The sequence below is a fragment of the Ascaphus truei genome, unplaced genomic scaffold (genome assembly GCF_040206685.1).
Source record: "Ascaphus truei isolate aAscTru1 unplaced genomic scaffold, aAscTru1.hap1 HAP1_SCAFFOLD_404, whole genome shotgun sequence".
Classification (NCBI taxonomy): domain Eukaryota; kingdom Metazoa; phylum Chordata; class Amphibia; order Anura; family Ascaphidae; genus Ascaphus; species Ascaphus truei.
Window position 1 is genome coordinate 219,261 of NW_027456735.1, and position 21,467 is coordinate 240,727.

A 21,467-nucleotide genomic window follows, 5' to 3' on the forward strand; every position below is an offset into this window, starting at 1 on the left:
ACCCTCAAGCGGGCATTTTGGTTGTGTTGCCTCTCTTGACGTTCTTCGCAGATTTGAGGTTTTCCTTAGCAAACCGACATATCATGTCTAGGCGGTTTCTAAGGTCTATGACATACTGAAGGGTATTCTTGGAGGGGGAGGGCTCCTCCTCCCAGGATTCCTTCAGTAGGTCGAGAATACCCTGAGGTTGGCATCCATATAGGAGCTCAAATGGGGAGAAGCCTGTGGATGATTGGGGAACTTCTCGTACCGCAAACAACAGGAAAGGGAGAAGTTCATCCCAAGCTCGCTTTTCAGTGTCCACAAACTTCCTAAGCATGGTTTTTAAAGTACGGTTAAACCTCTCTACCAATCCATCAGTCTGAGGATGGTAGACTGAGGTCCGGATGGATTTTACCTCCAATAACTTCAGGACATCCTGCATTAACTTTGCCATGAAATTTGTTCCCTGGTCAGTTAACATTACTTGGGGAAGTCCTACCCTAGAGAACAGTTCTAACAGCCTGTGAGCAACCTGTTTAGCAGTGGCTGATCTCAGAGGGAAGGCCTCAGGATATCTGGTGGCATAATCTACAACAACGAGAATAAATTTATGTCCCTTCGCAGAGGGTTCTAAAGGTCCCACCAGATCTACCCCAATTCTCTCGAATGGGACGGCTACCAAGGGCAGAGGGACCAAGGGAGCTGGCTTCTGTCCTTTTTGGCTAGTTAACTGGCATTCAGGACACGTCTCACATAGTTTCATGATGTCACTATGTATGCCTGGCCAGTAAAACGGGGACGAGATGCGGTCCGTGGTCTTATCTCTGCCCAAATGACCACCCCATGGGAGAGTAGGGGCTAGAGTGAACACTGTTTTAATCAACCCTTTAGGGACTAGCATCTGTCGAATGACCTCCCCTGTTGTGTAACCTTATTCACACGATATAGGATATCATTCAACAGTTCAAAATGTGGAAACACTCTTACACCTTGTTCATCCATTATCTTGTTGTTGACCTGTACCACCTTCTCATATTGTCTAGCCAGAGCTGGGTCTTCCCTCTGCCTCTGACGGAAGTCAGGAAGATCCAGGTCTGGCAAAATTCCAGTATCTATCTATTCCCCACCCTGGTCATCTCCGGCCATGACCTGCAGTCCTTTAGGCTGACTAATGTTACCAAGAGTCCCAGCCTTTCTTAACCAGTCCTTTTTTTCCACCCGTCTCTGTTTACGTGTCTTTGGGACGTGGTGTCTACGGGGGAAAATCTCTGGGGAAAAAGGAAACAAGTCTCTGGGCTTCTCCGGTACCAGAGAAGTAGGCTCCGTAGGAGTAGGGGCCAACAATGTTTCGAAGTAGGGCCAGTCTCGGCCAAGTAGAACAGGAGCAGGTAGCCAGTGAGCAACTCCCACTAGCAGGCTAGCCTCTTGATCCTTGATACGCAGTAGAATGTTCGCCGTCGGGTATCTCTTTGTATCCCCATGGATACACTCGATATTCCACGGAGAGTCATAGGATAGTCTGTGGCTTGGAATTAGGCCCTCTAGGATCAGGGTTTTTCCAGATCCCGAGTCAGCATGGCTTTGACTATTTTCCCCTCCAGAGATGCTGGGACTAACCACGGATTGTGGTCCCCTCGGAGAGAAGCTGTGGCAGTGGTTCTACCATATGAATAGTCCATCTCATCATCTCCGGAGTCCACAAACTCGGTCGTCAGCGGAAGCTCTCGACGGGGTTCGGTGTTGGGACCTCTCCGCTGTTGGATGGGATCCTCCCTTCTGGTTGGTGGTGGTATCCTCTCCACCGGATGGGTGACGGGAGTCCAGGTTCTTGGGGAATACTGTGGGTTGTCGGCCTCCCTTGAGTGATCCAATGGCCTCGGACCCGGGACTGGCAACTCTGCGGGAGTTTGTACCAGGAACCCTCCGAGATGGGAAAGGGTCTTCCGATCGAGTTGACTGGATCTCCCGAGCTGGTGGGTTGTAGACCCCTCGATTGTCTGCTCTCCTGCCTCTGGCATCACCTGAAGCAACTCGTGTTTGCACGGACCGTTCCCAGCTATCCTGTTGGGTGTCGTCGCCAAGGAAGTTTTCCACCAAGCGAACCACTGAATCCAGGGAAAATGCAGCATGACTTTTTACCCAGGAGCGGGAGGAGGGGGGCAGTATCTGTATGAACTGCTCGAGCACAAACTGTTCAAGGATCTCTGCCTTGGTATGCTTCTCCGGTTGTATTCACCTGGTACATAAGTCTACTAAGCGGTGTGCTACGACCCGGGGTCGGTCTCTGTTTGCATATTTGACTGTCCGGAACCGCTGTCGGTAGGTCTCTGGAGTGAGGCCTAGGCGATCCAGAATAGCAGCCTTTAGTTGCTGATAGTCCATGGCCTCGTCTGCTGGAAGAGCCTGGTAGGCTGCCTGAGCTTCTCCTATGAGGAGTGGAGCCAGAGTCGTTACCCAGCGATCAACTGTCCAGCCGTGGGCCGTGGCTAGCCTTTCAAAAGTGAGGAGAAATGCCTCTGGGTCTTCGGTTGGCTTCATTTTAGGCAGCATCACCGGTGGGTTATTTGGAATCGCTGGTCTGCCTGAGGCTGGGCCTTCGGCCAGCAGTTGGAGTAGCTATTCCTCTCGCCGGGCCTGTTGCTCATCTTGCTGTGCTTGTCGCTCCGCTTGCTTCTCTGCTAGCTGGAGCTGTTGCTCAAGGAACTGAGAAAAAATGGTCTCCATTTTTTTTCCTGTGTGGCCCTTCAGATACAGGGGCCGCCCGATATCGCACTTCTGACACCACCTGTGGCAGGACGGCCTGTAGCCGAGGTCAGGGAACAGTCCACACGCATAGTTTCAGGATAATGAAAACGTTCAGTGGCTTTATTTCTCCATAACATAACATAACATGCGGGTACACTGTCCCTTCAAACCAAAACAAAACCTGCTCCACATTGGGAGATCTGACTAACACACCAGGCCTATCTAGCAGGCTGGCTGGCTAGACCATAACTAAACCATAAGTGTACTTTAAGCAGTCAGGAAAACAAAAGAACAATCCTTACTTTGGTTGAAGTAGTGACTTTGGTGAAATCCCTCTGGCTAACAGCTCACATAGCCGTGTTCTCTGGTCTAAGGCAGGCAGCTACTGCCAGTAACAAGATCCTTTTCTACCTTGCTGGCTATCAGGTGTCAGCTTACATCCTGATTACCTATCTTCCTCCTGAGTTAACCTTCTGAGTGCTGGATGCAGCACTCAGACATATGTTTCCCAGGCATAACTGATAGGGGTTGACTTCACCCTGTCACAGTAGCGTTCAACATTGTCATGCAAATACATTGTAATATTTGATCTTTTATCATATACAGTATTTTATACTTCTAACCTATTGGAAGAAAATCTGAATTTCATCTCCTGATTCAATTGAATTGTGCCCTTTACCCACTTACAGTATACAAAGACCGTTTTTGATAACATGGTTAAAAACATAACTTAATCTTATCAGTGCCCTAGCATCTAGCTCCCTGCGTCATATCAAAATGTGGGTTAGTTGTGTGTCTATTGTATTTCCATAATATAGGAATGTGTTCTAATGCAGAACCAAGTATCTCTATCCTTTTGAGGGGTTTTGACCTTGAGTAGTTAAGAAGACGTTATGAATGATAGTTATGGGTCCCTCTAAATGTCAGTAAGTGTCTGCTATGGACTCTTAACACCCAAGTAATAAGGCACCTGTGCAACTTGTATTCATATTGTGCAACATCTTCCCGTTATGAAAGATCAGAATAATCCGTTGAACCTGCACTGTGAACACGGTCACCTTCAATGTGCGTGCTGTAACCCGGTGCAGGAGGGAGGTGCCAGCACGCAGTCTTGTAGCATAGAACCGCATGGTAAATATGAGCCTAGGTGCTATGAGATACCTTTCAGCCCATTCAACGGAATGAGCAATGCAGTGTCTTGTGGAATAGCACTGCTTAGTGAATATGGGCCCTAATCTTTAAGAGGCCTGGAGCTGTTCTGCATTGTGATCACACATTGTCACAATATACAGTATGTCCAGTCATATAGCCAGTTAAGTCACACATTTGTCTTTAGTTAGAACATATTTTAAGATACCACAGTGTATGTCTCACGTGGCGGATCTGTTTCATTTGCTTTGGGGTTTTTTTTTTCATCTTGAACTCTTGACATCTGAAGCCGAGTGTGGTTTTAAATTGGCCGAGAAACCAAAAGTATCTCGAGACCGTCGGTGCATAATTTTAAAATTAGGAAATGGATGATTTTGGTTAACCATATAAAACGGTGATCGTTTTTCTGTACGCACTGGAGGATCTATGCACGCATCTCCAATAAAACAAATGGTGAGTGATGTGGTGAATAGATTAACCTTTTCAGTGCCGGAGGTCAGGCAGTACCAGATTACCAGCAGAACTCTGGGACACTTTGAGCTCATGTGATGGATTCAGCAGCGATCACATAACCAGCAATGCCCCTTGGCTGACGGAAACGGAAGTAGCGGGGGGCTCCACCTATGTTTTTGACATGACGTACCTGTCGCGCCAGTAAGGACTCTAGCGTTGCAGGGCCCATGACTTTCCAGGTTCGTCATATGTTACTGTAACGGATAAATATTCGTTTCAACTTCAGGAATGTAACCTGTTTTTCAGCCTGTTTATATTATACGGTTATTAGATCAACAATAGAATACATTGCATGTTACGTGGTCCTTCAAGTGTAGCAAGCAGGCAGGTATCCTTTACATCAGGGGTCTGACATTCGGTCCCAAAGGGCCACCAACAGGCCAGGTTTATGAATATCCCTGCTTTAGCACAGATGGCCCAATCAGTAGCTCAGTCGTTGAGCCACTGATTGAGAAACCTATGCTGAAGCAGGGATATCCATAAAACCTGGCCTGTTGGTGGCCCTTGGGGACTGCGTTTGAGACCCTTGCTTTACATGCAACATCAACACTGTACCTTGCAAAATTAAAAGGCAATGCATGCATCACTGAAACGGGTTTTATAATGTTTCACTTTAACTTTCTTCTATAGAAGCTCTTTATCACAAGTATAAGGCCATATTTTGTTTTACGGAGTTAAAACCTGGGGGTACCTCTAGCACTGAACCCTGCTACTTTTAGCTGTGTGGACCCCGAGATACTTTCCCTTCTAGTTGCTGGTGTTTCTGTTCCCATGTGGGATATCACGAGCCACCAAATCAGCTTCTGCCCCGCGGACGACACTGACTGGGTCCCTGGAGCTAAAAATAATAGTGTGGTTCCACTCTGGTTCTAAGTCTTCAATGAATATGTGAGGGCAGGGGGAGGCCTGCTGCGTTACTGTATTAGTAATAAAGTAGCAGCCCGGCTTTCTAGTAGTTATTATTTACTATTATATGAACCAGGGGTTTCTCTGGAGCTGGACTGTGGCCCTCAAAGCTCCGAAGACTCCCGGTTGACCGGATATTCATTTTTTTTTTTTTTTTGCTTTTGCCACTACGTGCAGAAAAAGAAAAAGAAAGATGGCGGTTGGGTCACCCAATTGGAAGCTGCACTGTCATCTTATGATGGTGCCAGGGCTTTCCATTTGCTATCAGAATTAGGCTAACCCCAGTGGCATATTGTTTCTCCAGGGCAATCATTTTGTAAAGGGCATTTTCAAATGTAATATCTCAAACTGGGATGGCGCTTGAAATGATGTGGTTCATATGCCTGTATACGGCAGACTTTGCTTCCTTTATTAGTAAGTATGGCCCTATGCCTTTTGGTTAGAAAAATCTTCTGAGATCCTTTTTAGTAACTTAAACCCACCTATGCATTTTGTCCTCATAGAAATATATATCCCAGAGACATATATATATATATATATATATATATATATATATATATATATATATATATATATATATATATATATACATATACACACACACACACACACACACACACACACACACACACACACACACACACACACACACACACACACACACACACACACACACACTGTTATGTACAGTATGTATGTATACTCAATTGGTATTTTTATACACTTTGATGCCAAATAAAAACTTTGAAAAAAGATATGATTACAAAAAACTGAAACTGAGCATGTTGCTTATGCAAAATTGTGACTACTGTATATGATCACCTTACATTTGTGTCGAAGTTTTCTGTGTTTAGTTTTTTCAAGCTTTAACTTTTGGGTACACCTTTGGAGGAAGAGCTAGTAAATGAGTCCTTATCTGAATTGTATAGTTATATATATATATATATATACAGTATATATATATTGTAGTATAATTATATGGAGAGTGGCCATAATTGTAATTATATGTTTTTGTACGGTAATTCTATTATTTATTTATTTTTCAGGACAAGTGGTGACAAAAGATGTTTTTTTTTTTTTTCTCATTTGACTTGGAAACTCTGATTCATGAATCTGTCATATGCAGACTGCTTTGAAACGACGCTAAGCAATGAATTCCTCATCAACACTTCCTTCCTCATCCTGAATGCTCCATAGTAATTGGTTGTGTTTATGTAGCGCTATCAAGCTGCAGAATGTGACATCACTTGAGCTGAGCTGTATATCCCTATTTAGTTCAAATCTGTTTGCTATGAGTGTATGTCACCTCGAATCATTTATTTGAACTGCAGGCCACCTTGCTGCAAATGTTAAAGTAATACTTCACATAATGTTAGAATCCTTGGGCCATCAGAATGCCCATCACTCAGGAAAATGCTGCATTGTACCTCCCTCTTCTTCACCAATGGCTGCAGGACAATCTGCAGGTGGACACCAATGGACCAGAGAAGAGTTTGTATCTTGCCGCTATTCGGAAAGTAAAGGAATACATACAGTTCAACTTTACATTGGACGAAAGTATGTCGGGGAGCCACCAGAGAACCTTAGACATGGAAATTTGCACCGTTTACCTAACCAAAAATGGAGATGATCAACAAGTTCTTGGCTTACGTTTTGGTAATATCCCCATATTTGGGTACTATGGCGAAAAACGCAGGGGAGGGAAGAAGAGGAAAGTACAGAATGGACCAGTGCTTGATGTTGGATGCATCTGGATAACAGACTTGAAGAAGCAGAGTCCGGCTGCTACATGTGGGAAAATAAGACTGCGAGATGAGGTGCTCTCACTGAATGGGCAGCTAATGGTCGGTGTTGATGTCTGCGGTGCAAGGTAAGGGTAACTAAATGTGTCAGGGAGAAGGTATTCAAATGTAATATATTACTTTATACATTTCGGTTTGAGCAATTATTGTTCTCTGTGAGCTTTTGCAGCAACAAAATTATCTTACAATGTGACAGTGGAATTGGTAGACAGTAGTATTAGTAGTATGGCATTAAATTACAAACCAAAATTAAAGCTTTGTCCCCATAACATTCCTAACCCCTTCACTACCAGAGCAAAAGGGGTGTGTGTGCTCATGCGCATATATGTATTTATGTGTGTGTATATGTGTATATATATATATGTATGTATATATATGTATGTATATATATGTGTATATATATATATATACATATATACAGTGTTCGACAAACCTATACATTTGCACGCCACGGGCGAGTGGATTTAACATTGTTGCGAGCTCCTATTGGCCCAAGCAGCACGCGTGTGGTACTAGGTGGCGAGTAGATTTTTTTTGTTCGGCGAGTAGATTTTTTGGTGATTTGTCGACCACTGCATATATATATATATATAGTTTCATGTTAAAAAAACATTTTAAAAGTTTAGCTTTTTCCTTTGAAAAAAAATGGAACTTTATTTGTTTTTATACATTTAAATGTTTCTCTGAGATATTTACATGACAAAAGGCTTATTTGTGTATGTGCTGTGAATTTTCTATATGTGAAGGGAATTTAAGGTAGTTATCATCCTTTTTAGTTCAGGCAAAAACATCAATGCCCATTTAAAGAAATCTCAGGACTTGTTCATGAATCTTCAACTGAATAATTATTCGCAGGTGATGCAGAGTTTCTACAGATGTAATAACAATAAAATAAATATTATTTGCTTTCTTAAGAAATGTGAAACGGCAAAACTGCAGTTCATACAACTAGGGGAAAATAAAAACATATACTGTGTATATAATATTAATTTTACTGAAGTAACATCTCTTGTCTTTTTTTTAATTTATTTATGTGTCTAATTTGAAAGCTTGTGACCGTTTTGATAGTTCTGTTATGTATCGTGTTACTTTGCTTAATTTGAGGTCACGTGTTGCTGAGTGTTTGATGTCCTATTGAAAAAACCCATTGATTTTCCTCAGAGCAGAATTGCGTTCATGTAGAAGGTGCAATGCCGCCAGAAATGAACTTCAAGCAAAACACATCATATGAAAGAGTGGTCATTTCAATTACTACACTAATGTAATGCCTCCCCCTCCTCCTCTACCCCTCCCCCCCATCAAAATAAATAAAAACCCACTGACAGCCGCATATCCAACACAATTGCTGCTGTATCGGGGGAGATTTCACCATTGCTACAATATTTCCATTAATAGAATTCCTATCTAAGTAAGTGTGAGAGTCCGGCCTGCATGAATGAGAAGGGATGGCTTTTCTATGTACAGTAAAGCAAACGATGCCTTGTAACTAACACACATTTAATTAAAGCTGCAGTTCAAGCTGTCGGTTTTTTTTTTTTTAAACATTTTTTTTCCTTCATTTAATATGTGCATCAATACAATCTACACACTGACAAGTGATTAAGCTGCTGATCGATCCGTTCTCCTGTAATCGATCGCTGAAGATTCAGCTCGGGGTTCACTAAACTCATCCTGGGTAATCTTCTGCTGCACTGACAGCCAAAGTTCTGTGAGGAAGATCATGTGACTAGGCAGGAATTAGATTCAATTGGTTAACTGCGATAGAGAGAGTGCAGGGCACAAAAAGGGGGGTGCTGTTTCAGAAGGGGATGTGACTTTGTAAATGGTTGCTATAGGAACAAAAATGCTTGTTACATTAGAATACATAAAAGTCTTTAAAATTGTTTATTTTTTATTTTTTTTAAATGCTACAAGTATTTTCTCATAGTACAGAACTGATTTATTAAAAAAAGAAGACAACTAGGATATTGCTTGAACTGCAGCTTTAACATAAGGATGATTTGAACCACACACTATTTATATTTTCTTCTTCCCTCACTCTCTTGATCATTGGCGCCTCAATATACCCCTCCACAATAACCGTCATAAACAAGAGATTGGGTTAAACGTGTGATTGGCTTTATTTAGCAAGTACACCAGAGGTTCCCATATTCCTACCAGAAGGCTCCCTACCATTGAGCCCCTGATCCACCTTACCATGGTTCACATACAGTATGTACGTACATAAGCCATCTGTTTCATATGGACAAATTTCATTTTCATTCATTCATTTTCATTCTATGTTTGCCCATAAACTTCTAACCGTGTATTTTTTTTATTTTAAGAGAAGCGGCAAATGTTAGTCAGGAAGAGGAATGATCCCTCATTTTTGTTGTATTAGACCAAGGGCGCGCAAAGTTTTTAACTTGCCCCCCCTGCCTGCTTACCTCCCGGCTCGCGCCCCCCTCCTCCTCGGCTCTGGCTTGAAATGATGTCACGGGGTCACGTGACGTCACGTTGCCGTGGCAATATGATGCAGCGCCGGTATTTGACACCGGCTGCCATGGCGACGCGTTGCCGAAGATAATGTAGGAGAAGCTGCAGTGGTCCACCCGGCATTTAATTTAAATGCCTTGGGGGAGAGCGCGGGACCTCTGTAGCGCCCCCCACTTTGCACACCTCTGTATAAGGGTGTTCTCCTGTGACCCCCGTCAGCATTCTGCTATCATCTGGCACACAGTTAAGCTATCGGGAACTTGGGGTTCCGGATCCACGTGGCGAAACACAAGCGCCTTCACCCTGGTACAGAGTAGCAGCCACCGGCAGTTCATGCATGTCATGCATGTTTCCAGTTAACATCGGCAGTATTTTCCTACGCTATCTGTACCTCAACGTATAACTCTGCCTCAGCATTTCCACACTTTGCTCTGCTCTGTGACTTACTACACCAATTCAGAGGTTTGAGTATTTCTTGGTATCCTTACTGCCTAGGAATTGGCTTTGTTGTGTCTTTACCGTGTAATGCTGTAACGCCATGCTCACCACAAACAAGGCGGGACCCCGGTACTGACGTGGGAATGGGTATAACGCCACCCATAGGGGCACGTCTGGAGTGCGGATGGTTGGGCAGCCAGGTCAGGATTGGAGAGAGTAGAATGGTCAGGTACTTGCCGAGGTCTGAGGTAGGAGCCGGTAGAATTGTCAGTGTACGTTTGCCGTGGTCAGGATTGGAGTGATGCGGAAGGTGAGAGGTAAGCCGGGTCGATAAGCCAGAAGTGTGGAGTCCTAGGCGATAGAAGGACCGGTACACAGGAGATCAATCTGAAAGCAAGGCAGCAGGGAACAAGACAAGGCAGAACAAGGAACCAGGAAATGGGAGGACAGTGCTAACTGGAACTATGCTCAGCCAAAGTGCAAGTGGCACAGCTGAGCATATACTGTATGGGAGAGCATGAGCAATGAGAGAGGGGTGCAGAGTGGAGGCGCAGCCTTCGCGGAGGCACCGATAGGCGGAGAGACACAGGAGACAGGTGGGCATAATAAGGAAAGTTGACACGCAGCTTGGGAGCGGTGCACATGCGTCACATGTGCGCGTCGCAAGCGGGGGCAGAGCCAGACTTCGCGACGTCAGAAAAGCTCCTGCGGGAGTGTGCGCTGTAAGGACAGCAGGGTTGCGTAAGACATCAGGTAAGGAAGGAGAGCGTCGCGGTGGATGCTCTCGCCGATTCCTTACAAATGCTTATTGAGTGTGGGCTTAATAGGATTCTATGCAAGATTATTGCACTATTTCTAGTTATACAGTACAACTGTGATGGTATTTAGAGATTATATGGATGTTTATATATAACATAGTCTTTTTGATCATTCATATTGGTGCCTAACACTATTACTATATTACACCATGTGATCTGTCTATGACATTCTGCTTTATTATCTGCCCTGTTTATCTTGGGAGTGTAACAGATGCATTGTAACAGTTCGGGCATTGTTGCAGTCGAGGCAGTCACTTTTTGTATAAGTTGCATTTCTTGCATTGAACACGTTTTTTTCGCTCTACCATAGGCTTTAAAATGGTACACTTTGCTGTAGCTTATTAGTACTCAGATATTGTCTTGCATAACATTTTTAGGCTAATTATGCTATACCCAGACACACAGTGTGTCTGGGTATAGCATAATTAGCCTAAAAATGTTATGCAAGACAATAGTTTGGTGTCTTGGGGGAGATATTTCTCTTGGTTCCCCCTGCTTTAGCATTGAGATATTTGTGTACTTTTTGCCCACTTTTGGGAGTGTTCCTGACCTATTATAGGCAGGATATAAAGACGGTCCACTAAATGTTTTTTAGTTTTTTTTATCATAGTCTGTCTGTTTGTTCTTTTGCATTTGTTTGTTCATTCAATAAATGTTTGATCTTTTGTACCTTCCTTAGAGTGCCCTTCTTTGGCATTTCTGTAAGCCCTGATTTGTGGGGCTTACAACATTCTCTTGGTTGTTATACACCTCTGTATTCGACTGTGAAATGATAGAGTGCAGGCCCGCATCTTAATTATAGTTCTCAAGTAATAATTTTGAGAGGCATTGAAGGAAACCATGCAGACAACTATTTGGAAGCTGTTTTGTCTGTGCCCACATGAGAAATTTCATAAGCCGTGTGTTTTGTAAACAACCTTCAGGGCACATTTGCAGCTACTGGTGCATGTATTTCTTAATAATAGAGTGTGGGAACGTGCATTGTGTACATTGTGGGAATTACAATTCTTATTATAAAGTACTATACTTGTAAATATGCTTATCAGTACTCAGAATGTGACCATGAAATATTTAGCATGTTTGTCTGCTACACTTTCTTGTTTATGATGCCACACGTTGCAATGGTTGGTATCAGCCTAACACTAGATTGAAGAGAGCTAAAAGGGGTGAGCAAGATTTTGGTTATGCAGCCTGTTAACCAGGGATTTCACCCCCAGGGGGTGATTGAATGGGGTTCAGGGGGGATTGAGAAGGTGCTGGGATTTTCTTAATATTAAATTTTTTTTAAATATTAAAAATGATCTAAACCCGAGACATCAAACATTTTTTTCCATTCTTTATTTGTAACTCTGTATTTCTTTTATTCTGTTAGAATAACACGTGGCAGATGCATCGTGTGAAAGCTTCTTTATCTCTTGTCACATAAATGCATGTCATATACAGTATAACATTATTGGTATGGGGTGATTGGTGATATTGTTGGTCCCTTAGGGGTGACAAGGGTACAAAAATTTAAGAACTCCTGCTGTAGACCAATATTTAATAGTACAGGATCCTTTATGAGGCATATTAAGGAGAAGTGAAACAAAGTGACACATTTAAGCCCATACATGCTAAGCAGTCTTCTGCCATATAACCCCTTCCAGCGCTGGGAGACACCTTACAGCTTATTGACTGGAAGGAGTTCTGTGTCAGATGACAGCTTTGTACATATGGGCCTTTAATGGAATCCGGTTCATGCCTTTTTGTCTTTGGAGTGCAAACTCTCTAGCAATAATTAAATAATAATAAGAGTTAGTGCTTTTGATGGACAGAGACGCATCGTGGAGGAAGCCAACATAAATTAAACCAACAGATAACAAATCATATTTTTATTTTTTTTGGTATATCTGTTTTGGATTTTTTTTTTACATTGAATGCACCAATTAAAATGCTTTTAAATTCCCCTCACACAACATATATTAAAGTTGTAATTACCGTATTCTTCCCTTCTACTGTATTTTAATGGTCAATTTGCTTTGTTGGCTTTGCAATTTATAATACATGGGCTCATATCCGACTGAGGAATAATGCTGCAAATATTATCAGTGTGAACTCTGTCACAAAGATATTACAAAATCATAATGGTCACTATTTGTCCCCACACCAAAAGAAATGTCTCTACATCTGTATTTCTCCAAAATAGAAAACTGTACTTAAAAATACCATTGTTTTGTTTGATGGTTGTTAGAGATGTAAAATGTACCCAGCGAAGCAGAATCCTTTCCTGTAACATTTCTTCATATCTAATCTACTTCCCCGTTTCTTCCGCCAAATCTTGTAGGTAACAACACCCTGTCATGTGGCATGTGACTGACTCACGGTGACTTCATGAAAAGGGACGAGCATCACGTTTGTTAAATCAGTTTTAAAGTTCCTTTAGAACATTCAAGCTAAATCATTTAAATATTACATTTCGTGTTGCAATTTTTCATATTACAACAATATGTTTTAATATTGCACTGGCTGAGGACACATTGCAGGTATATAGGAGACAAACAGAAATTGGAAGCTAAGACATCTCCCAAATTGTAAATTACATGCTTTGGAAACATTTCCAAAACTGCTTTCAAAATGGTTGCTGGTGCAGTTCCATTTAGTCCAAGTATAGCCTGATCCATCGGCTGTAATTATAATGTAGCCGAAAGACCAGGCTATATTTGCACACCAAATCCAGGATGGAGGTTACTCTGCAATGATGAGCAAACTTGACTGCAGACATGGACACCTTGCACGGGTCCCACAGGCCTATCAGCTAGAGTTCTACTTGCACTCCTCGGACATCAGAGGATCGGGAGATACCTGTGATATTTCCCGTCCAGGCATCACTATACACCTGTTAATTTGTCATCCCTGCATTGGAAATCTAAGCGTGTGCTGCACCCTTAAAGATTCATCTTCATCCACTAAAAAGTCGATAGTCCTGAGACGTGGACGTTTCTATTCCTGCTTATCTGGGAACATTATCAGTAAGTTATCTCTACCTTTAAAGGGAAGTAGGGGGATTAACACTCGATGTGCAAAATATCATGTGAAGTTGATTCTAGAGAGTTGACATGTTGGGGAAAATGCAACTATTTTAGCATTTTATACAAGGGCTTAGAGCGTTCAATTTAGATTAATGTGGCGATGCTATAGAAACCAAATAATATGTACAGTATATACATTATACAGCTGTAGCAGGCTGCATTGTTTCCTTAGGTGTGATATGTTCGGATATACTGGGAAATTCTGTTCCAACACTACCATTGAATTCTAGACAAACCCTGTGATATTCTGTTATACGCAGGTATTTTGTGTTCTCTGAAGAAACGTCACATGTATATGTTGTTTATTTGCATGGCTATATGATGTATTTAAAAATACTACCCCACAAAAATCGCTAGAAAATAATATTTTGTAAACCATTTAATAATCTATTTCTCTTCCTTACGCTAAAAACAAGTACCGGCTTATTTTGCTTCTGTGAAAATAATTACAAATTGCACTTCTTAGCGGCTTCTGAATAAGGTAGTGTGTATCATTCAAGTATTTTCTTTACCTTTATTCCACCAGACACTTGTCATAGAGCTAATAAAGATAGGGGGAGGTAGAGAGGGGCTCTGGCTATGCAAACTCTTGTTGAACACAATTCCAAAAAGACAAGAGTATGAAATCGAACCCCTCCCAATTATCAGCTCACCATGTTTACAAACAAAGTTTAAAAAAAAAATTACTTAAATATATTTATAGGATTGGGCTTCAATCACCCAGGTAATGTCACTGGCATTAGTACATGTTTTGTCCCAGAAAGGATTGCCCCTTTAAATTTGTAAAGTGTTAAATACCGTAGAATACAAGACACTGCATCATCAGTTGAATTCTCCAAAACCCTCTTACTGTTTTCACATGACACTGCCAATATGGTACCTCCGTATTCCCAAGTGCTACGGAGTATAACATGTTTGTGGGTGAGAAAGCACAGGTAGCCATGTCCAAGTACAGTGGCGGCCGCCTTTAGCCTCCTGCGGCCGTTTCAGCGCGACTTTTAAGACCGCGGGCAGATGCAGTGTTTGATGCGGCATGTTCCGGCATTTAAAGCCGCGGCCGCGTGCATTGTACAGTATTAGCGCTGTGCTTATTTAATTGTTTTCAACTGTTTTCAACATTACAGTCTCAGTTATTTGAGGTCTGTATTAGAGGTACACAAGCAAAGCTACTGTAACATTATGGGCGGCGTGCGTGCAACTTTATGGGCGGCGTGCTGTATACAAACTTTCACTGATAACTACAGTACTATTGGCGCTGTCTCTGCATGAATGCGGCATGAACGCGGTGAAGTGCGTGGCATTCGGAAAAAAATACCCAAACACACAGATGTTGGAGAATAAAAGGGGCCGTGACAGTATTTGGCATGATCAGAGGTCAGTCCTTGGGGTGTTCCATTGATGCCTGGCAGTAATTGTTTTCAGATGATGAAGGTACAGTAGTTGACTTCTGAAGAGTGGTGGACAAAAGCTGAAAGGTGGCCCACCAGACTCAAATACTGGATGTGGACCCTTCGGTTCATACCTTTTTGTTTTTGTGTTAAACTTTTCAATCTAGATTAAATGCCAGCGAAGGAAAAGATGAGCCTTGGGGATATTGCCACAAGAACTCATAGTCTGTGTGAGTAGCTGTTGTAACCAAATCCCCCAACTTGTCTATTCAACACTTAGGCTGCGCTTATAGTGTCAGCGACGTCACGCTGTGGTCGCTGGAAAAATCAAATTGAAGTGACTTCCAGCGACTGCGCCGTCACGGCACGCCTACTATAAGCGCACCCAACTGCGTCAATACATTTGTTTTGACGCGACGACGCGTAGCTGTCGCCGGTACTATAAGTGCAGCCAAATGCATTAAAATTAACCCCTATTAAGCCCTATTAACACCATTAGTCTATACATACAGTTTAAGGTGTAGAGACACATTCTGGTGAGTGATGTGTCGACATACAGAACATTGTGTTCATGTACTACTCTGTTTTTACTTATTTATTTAGTAATTTTACGTAGATTGAAAAAAAATAATAAAATAGTATTACACTTACTTACTTTCATTTCATGTAAAACGAAGGGAGAAAAATGGTGGGAGGTATATATAACATTTAGAGAACTAATGTAACTTACAGTGCACAAGCTTTTAAATCTGGCAGGGACCTTCTTTCAGGTTTGCCATACTATACACTTCGGTATGATGCAGATTGTTAGCCAGGGAAGAATCTGCCACCTCACTCGTGGCAGAAGTTTTTGACAGTAGTGGAAGGCTCCCAGAGACACACAATGACACATCCCACTGTAGTAATGTATGTGCATCATGGAACGCCTCCCATTCACAATCCCCAAACAACAAGCTGGCAAACACAGGGCAAAATTAGAACAAAAAGAGCACTTTGGTGCTTAGAGAAATAAAAACGATTCTATTTGCACAGACTTTGCTCCAAATGGGCCTTGTTTATCACCTTGATTTAAAAAAAAAAAAAAAAAAAGACATATTTGACTAATTATTGACACGCTCTGTTGTACTTCCCATAGCCAGTCTCCTTCCATTTTAGTAATCTAGGTGTAGGCAACAACAGTTTTCAAGAGCTACCAACCAGTCGGGTTTTAAGGATAGTACAGCTTCAGCACAGGTGGCTCAGTCTTCGATTAGTCTTCGACTGAGCCACTGATTGAGCCACCTGTACTGAAGCAGGGATATCCCTAACTCCTGACCTGTTGATGGCCCTTGTGGACTGGCGTTGCCCACCCCCCTAGCCTAGACACTAGAATTACACTTTTGTAGAATTCTGATGCTCGTCCCTAAAATGTATCGCAGCCTATTACAAATCTACATTTCTCCAGGACCAGTGTGGGTGTTAGAACTTTGTCTGACAACATAATCAAATGCTTATTTAAAAATTTCTGGTAACAAATGGGAATGCAAAAATGTAAGTTTGTAAAATTAATTGTAGGTTGTGATCCATTTTAAATGACTAATAAAGGGCCAGATTCACCAACGTCCATTAAATCAGTGAAAATATTGTGACATTACCATCAAAAAAAGAAATCAGGAGACACCAATATTGGCGAGGGCCCTTTTGCTTATAGACCTCCGAATAGATGAACCTGTGCTGCATGTGTTGAGACAAAAGCCGATCGGGGAAAAGTGCTAATAAAAAATATGTACAAATTAAAAAATGTATTTGCATATCCCACTGGTCTCTTTCATCTCACCACACGGAGCCTAAGGCCGCGTCGGTACTGTGTGCGACCGTACGCGCGGCGCGATCAAGAGGCCGCACCTCAATGAGGCAGGCCATAGAGCGCAGGGCAGATTTTTCGCGAGACAAAAATATTTGTTTTTGTCGCGCGACGGCCGGGTTACGTGCGACGTTCAGCCAATGAAAGCGAACCGCTCACGTGACGTCACGACCACCCGCCACGCCTCCCCGTCACTGTGGATCACAGGCCACAAAGCGTGACGCCATGCGCTCCGTCGTGCGCACCTGCTATATCCAAGACCTAATGGGACCACTCATAAATTGCGCTCTCTCTCTCTCGCACTGTTAACTTGATGAAGCGTAGGGAATGTGACCCGCGGAAACACGTCTTGCATGTAAACCTACCGTGCACAGCTTTAGAAACCTTCAGGTTTTTTTTTTCTTCCTAAGAATAAGAGTCCTTTCTTTGTTTTTCAATTTACTACAGTATGTGTTTAAGGGTAATTTGGAGGTTGTTTCATGCTACATACCACTTGGTACTTGGGATCTCTGAATAAATAGTGCTAAGTACTAGTAGTGTACCACTGCCACATCAAACAGCATGCTAACCACACGTTCTGGGAGCAGAATCCCTGCACAGCAAAGCGTTTGGAATCTTTATAATATCTAGTTTTGTGACCAATATAACCATTTTCATTCTCATATGCCGATGCCAGATTTCGTTTTTTGGAATTGAAATGTCCTGATGTGTAGATCAGTTTTCTTCAAAATGACTAAATATTCATGTACTGTAACTTGACTGCTTCCTATCGCTAGTAAGCCGCTACCCTGTGCTGTGTTACCTGCAGGCTCGCAGGGCCTGAGTCTCTGCCACGGAGAGCCTGGGGTGCGCGCAATATCTAGAACGGGTGCAGCGCCTCCACCTGCGACAGCTCCCGCCAAAGGGGGAGTGGGTCTTCGCAGGACGTATATGCAAGAATTACACTCACACAGCCAAGTACTATAACCAACCTCCTTTACTTGCCGGCAAAACTCACGTTCAGGTACATACAATAACATTACAGTGAGTACACTTTATAACACGCCACGGGGGACGCCAACACTATCTTGTGCCACGGCGGACGCCAACACTATCATGCGCCACGGCAGACGCCAACACTCTCCCACACCCTCCACCGGGTGATCCCACCCCGTGTCCGATCCTTACGGATTAGTCCCCCCGCTCAACTGTAGACAACTGTGTGTGTGTATGGGTGACTGCGCAGCCACAGTGTCTCGAACGAATAATTGGTACCGGTGGTGCACTTGTTGAAATACCTGCCGAGCACTCCAGTGCCCGGGACTGCTACGGTCTTCACAAAGGGTCTCTACATGTCGACACCGTTCTCTCTCTCTCTCTCTCTAGGGTCTGGGGCGATCCCACCCGGACTCTGGCACCCACAAGCGGGGTCTGAGCCCTGACCTCCCACTCGATAGTATAGTCCCGATCAAGGTCTAATGATACTACGGGAACAGGAACCTCGCTAGGGCGATCCCTAATTCAGCTTGTCTCTACCGTGACTCAGGGCTAACTGGGCCTGGGGCACATGGCCTGCGCCGGGGCGGATCAACCTCCCCTACACAGACACTCCGTCTCCTCTCCAACCAGCTATCCTCCACGTGCGCACAACCACCTCCCTATATCTCCTTCACCTCCTAAGCCCATTAGCTCAACTCTACCATCTGACACTCCCCGTGGGGCTGCTGGGACAAGGGTCTGCTCCCTCCCACCAATTGCACTCTCCTCCTTCGCGGGTTTTAGCAACTCACTCTGTGCAGGCGCAACCTCCCGCTCTTTCAGGGTGAATCAGGGGTCACGGCTACATAAACTACCCTTAAAAAACGTTCAACGTTTAGGGCCTCCTACATTTATAACCATTTTTGATGCTAGATTAGCAGAATAATGTTAATTGTTTTGGTGGGACATTCTGTTCCCTTCATTTCCATAAGTGTTTTTTTGTGTGTGGAATGCTATCCCCCTACGTACAGTATATTGGGATTTGTGTGTGATATTTATGGATGAGCATTTTGGCCTATTTTTTTATCACAGTCTGTTTCAGATACTGTACGTCACATTTGCAACCCTGGCAGCACAGAGTTTGCTTGTCCATGACACCCAAAGTCTTTGGGGGGGATTTGTAACAGCCTGCGGCTGCAAAACTGGTACAAATATAGAGCCAATAAAATGCACCATATTCCTAAAAACAAACAATCCAATGACTTCCTAAGGTTTAAATGGGGTTTGTTTCGTTGATAATTTGTATTAGTTTTCCCCCTGTTTTGCAGCCGGCAGACTTTCACAGCTCACCTTTTTGTTACATGACTAAGTTCTGGAATCAAAATCCTTGTTAATGTTACAAAGGTTCATGTTACTTACTGCAAGTTTTTTTTTTCTTTTTAATGCTTCCTTGAGTCAGTTTTACCTTTCCGTTTTCTGATGCAAACGGCTGCTGCTTTTCCAACTAATGGGTCTTATTATGTGAAATAACAGAAAAATTGTGGCTGCAAACCCTGCTGCCAACGTGATGAGGATTTTTTGACCTCAACCAATCCCTCGGGGCTAAATTACGGTCCCATGACATCACAGCTTTTCTAATGGCTGCTGGGAACGAGCCCTGACCCTGCCACCATTTTGTGTCTGGTGGGCAGATATCCTCCCTGGTGCCAGAGTGGGTGGAGGATCACGGGGCAGTTCTGGATGACCCATGGGTTCAGATAAGAAAATGGCAAGCAGCACGGAATGCTTCTTTAATAAGCAATTATAATAAATACTTCTTGTACTCGTACGTCTCCATTGCCCTGTGCCTGTTCAGTCTCTCAAACATATTATTGTTAAACTGCAGATTATATTACACAATTACATAGTTACCTTTATTTATAACAAATGTTTGACCAGGAAGTAATACATTGAGAGTTACTTCTCGTTTTCCAGTATGCCCTGGGCACAGAGTTATAATGACAGATACATGGTTACAAATACATAGTTATATTAAATGAACAGCGTTATACATTATATACAAGACATTGCATGAATAGTTAAAGATAAAATATGTTATACGCCAGGGGTGCGCAAACTTTTCCATCTGCGCCCCCCTTCCTGCTCTCCCCGCTGCTCGTGCCCTTCCCCCCCCCTTCCTTACCTAGTGTCCGACACCTTATGACATCACAACGTCATGTGACCCCCACAGCGGCATTATAGGACTTTTTTTTGTGGAGAGACGTGGAAGCGCGTTCCATGGAGGCGGAGAGACGTGGAAGCGCGTTCCATGGATGCGGAGAGACGTGGAAGCGCGTTTCATGGATGCGGGGAGACGTGGAAGCGCGTTTCATGGATGCGGAGAGACGTGGAAGAAAAGATTTAAAAAGGGAGAGGGCTTTAAAGGGAAAAGCTGCAAAAATGAGATAAGCTTTGACGATTCAGAGCTGTACCAGAGATCCGAGCTGAGATAGATGCATGTTGCAGACGTTATTACCCCCGTTAACGTGGAACAAAACGTTGGCATTAAAGAGAACGAGTGCATTACTATTGCTTTTAAAGGAGCTGCGGTATTTCTTGTGTTAAATCTCACAGAAGCGTTAACACGTCACATTACGTTACCAGGTGCAATGCTGACTGTTATATATATATATATATATATATATATATACATATGTATATGTGCGGAGGAGTGTAGAACCTTTAAAAACAGGAGGAGCATTTGGTAGTTTGTGCAGATTAATAGGAAGCCAAGAAAAATGTTCTGTTCTAGTTCTCGGTGGTGTTGAGCCACCCCTACTAAACAGCTGCAGACGCTCCCATATCAATTCACGTATATGTATACATTTTATATAATTTTTGCACTTTTATATATTATATAGTGCACTGGTATAGTTTAGGGTTGCGCATTTTCTTTTTTGTATCGCTAATAGGAAGCCAGCAGAGAGATTTCAGGCCAGAAGCAGATGCCAGTCTAGAAGAGCGATGATATTCCCTCTCTCCTTTCTCTCTATCTATCTCTATCATCTCTATCTCTATCTCCTCTATCTCTATCTCTTGCAATACTCACATTTCAGTGTGAGTTTTCCAGCGAAATTCAAAAAAAGTTGTTACAGAATTTTGCATTTCGCTTTGACTTTTCAACTTTGACCTACATTTTTGGCAAATGTTCAAGCGAAACATGACCGAGTACATTTTGCAGACTCGTGGAAAATCAAATCCATTTTTATAATGCGTCCTCTAGGGGTCAGTATGTTCTAATTTATCAATGTCTTGTTAGCTGGAGAGATCTTGTGCAAATGCATTTTCCTCACAAAATGTGTCAGCGTGACCTAATTTCATTCAGATTCAAGAATGCCTCCCAA

The 21,467-nt window shown here is 42.9% G+C and overlaps 1 long non-coding RNA gene across 1 annotated transcript in view; it reads left to right on the top strand.

The window, feature by feature from the left end:
• LOC142483965 (uncharacterized) overlaps positions 1-7,466 on the top strand; it is a 70,717-nt gene extending 63,251 nt beyond the window's left edge. The window contains exon 4 of the long non-coding RNA XR_012797514.1: positions 6,342-7,466. This is a non-coding gene — a long non-coding RNA (uncharacterized LOC142483965). The remainder of the gene's footprint in view (positions 1-6,341) is intronic.
• Positions 7,467-21,467: the final 14,001 nt, after the last annotated feature.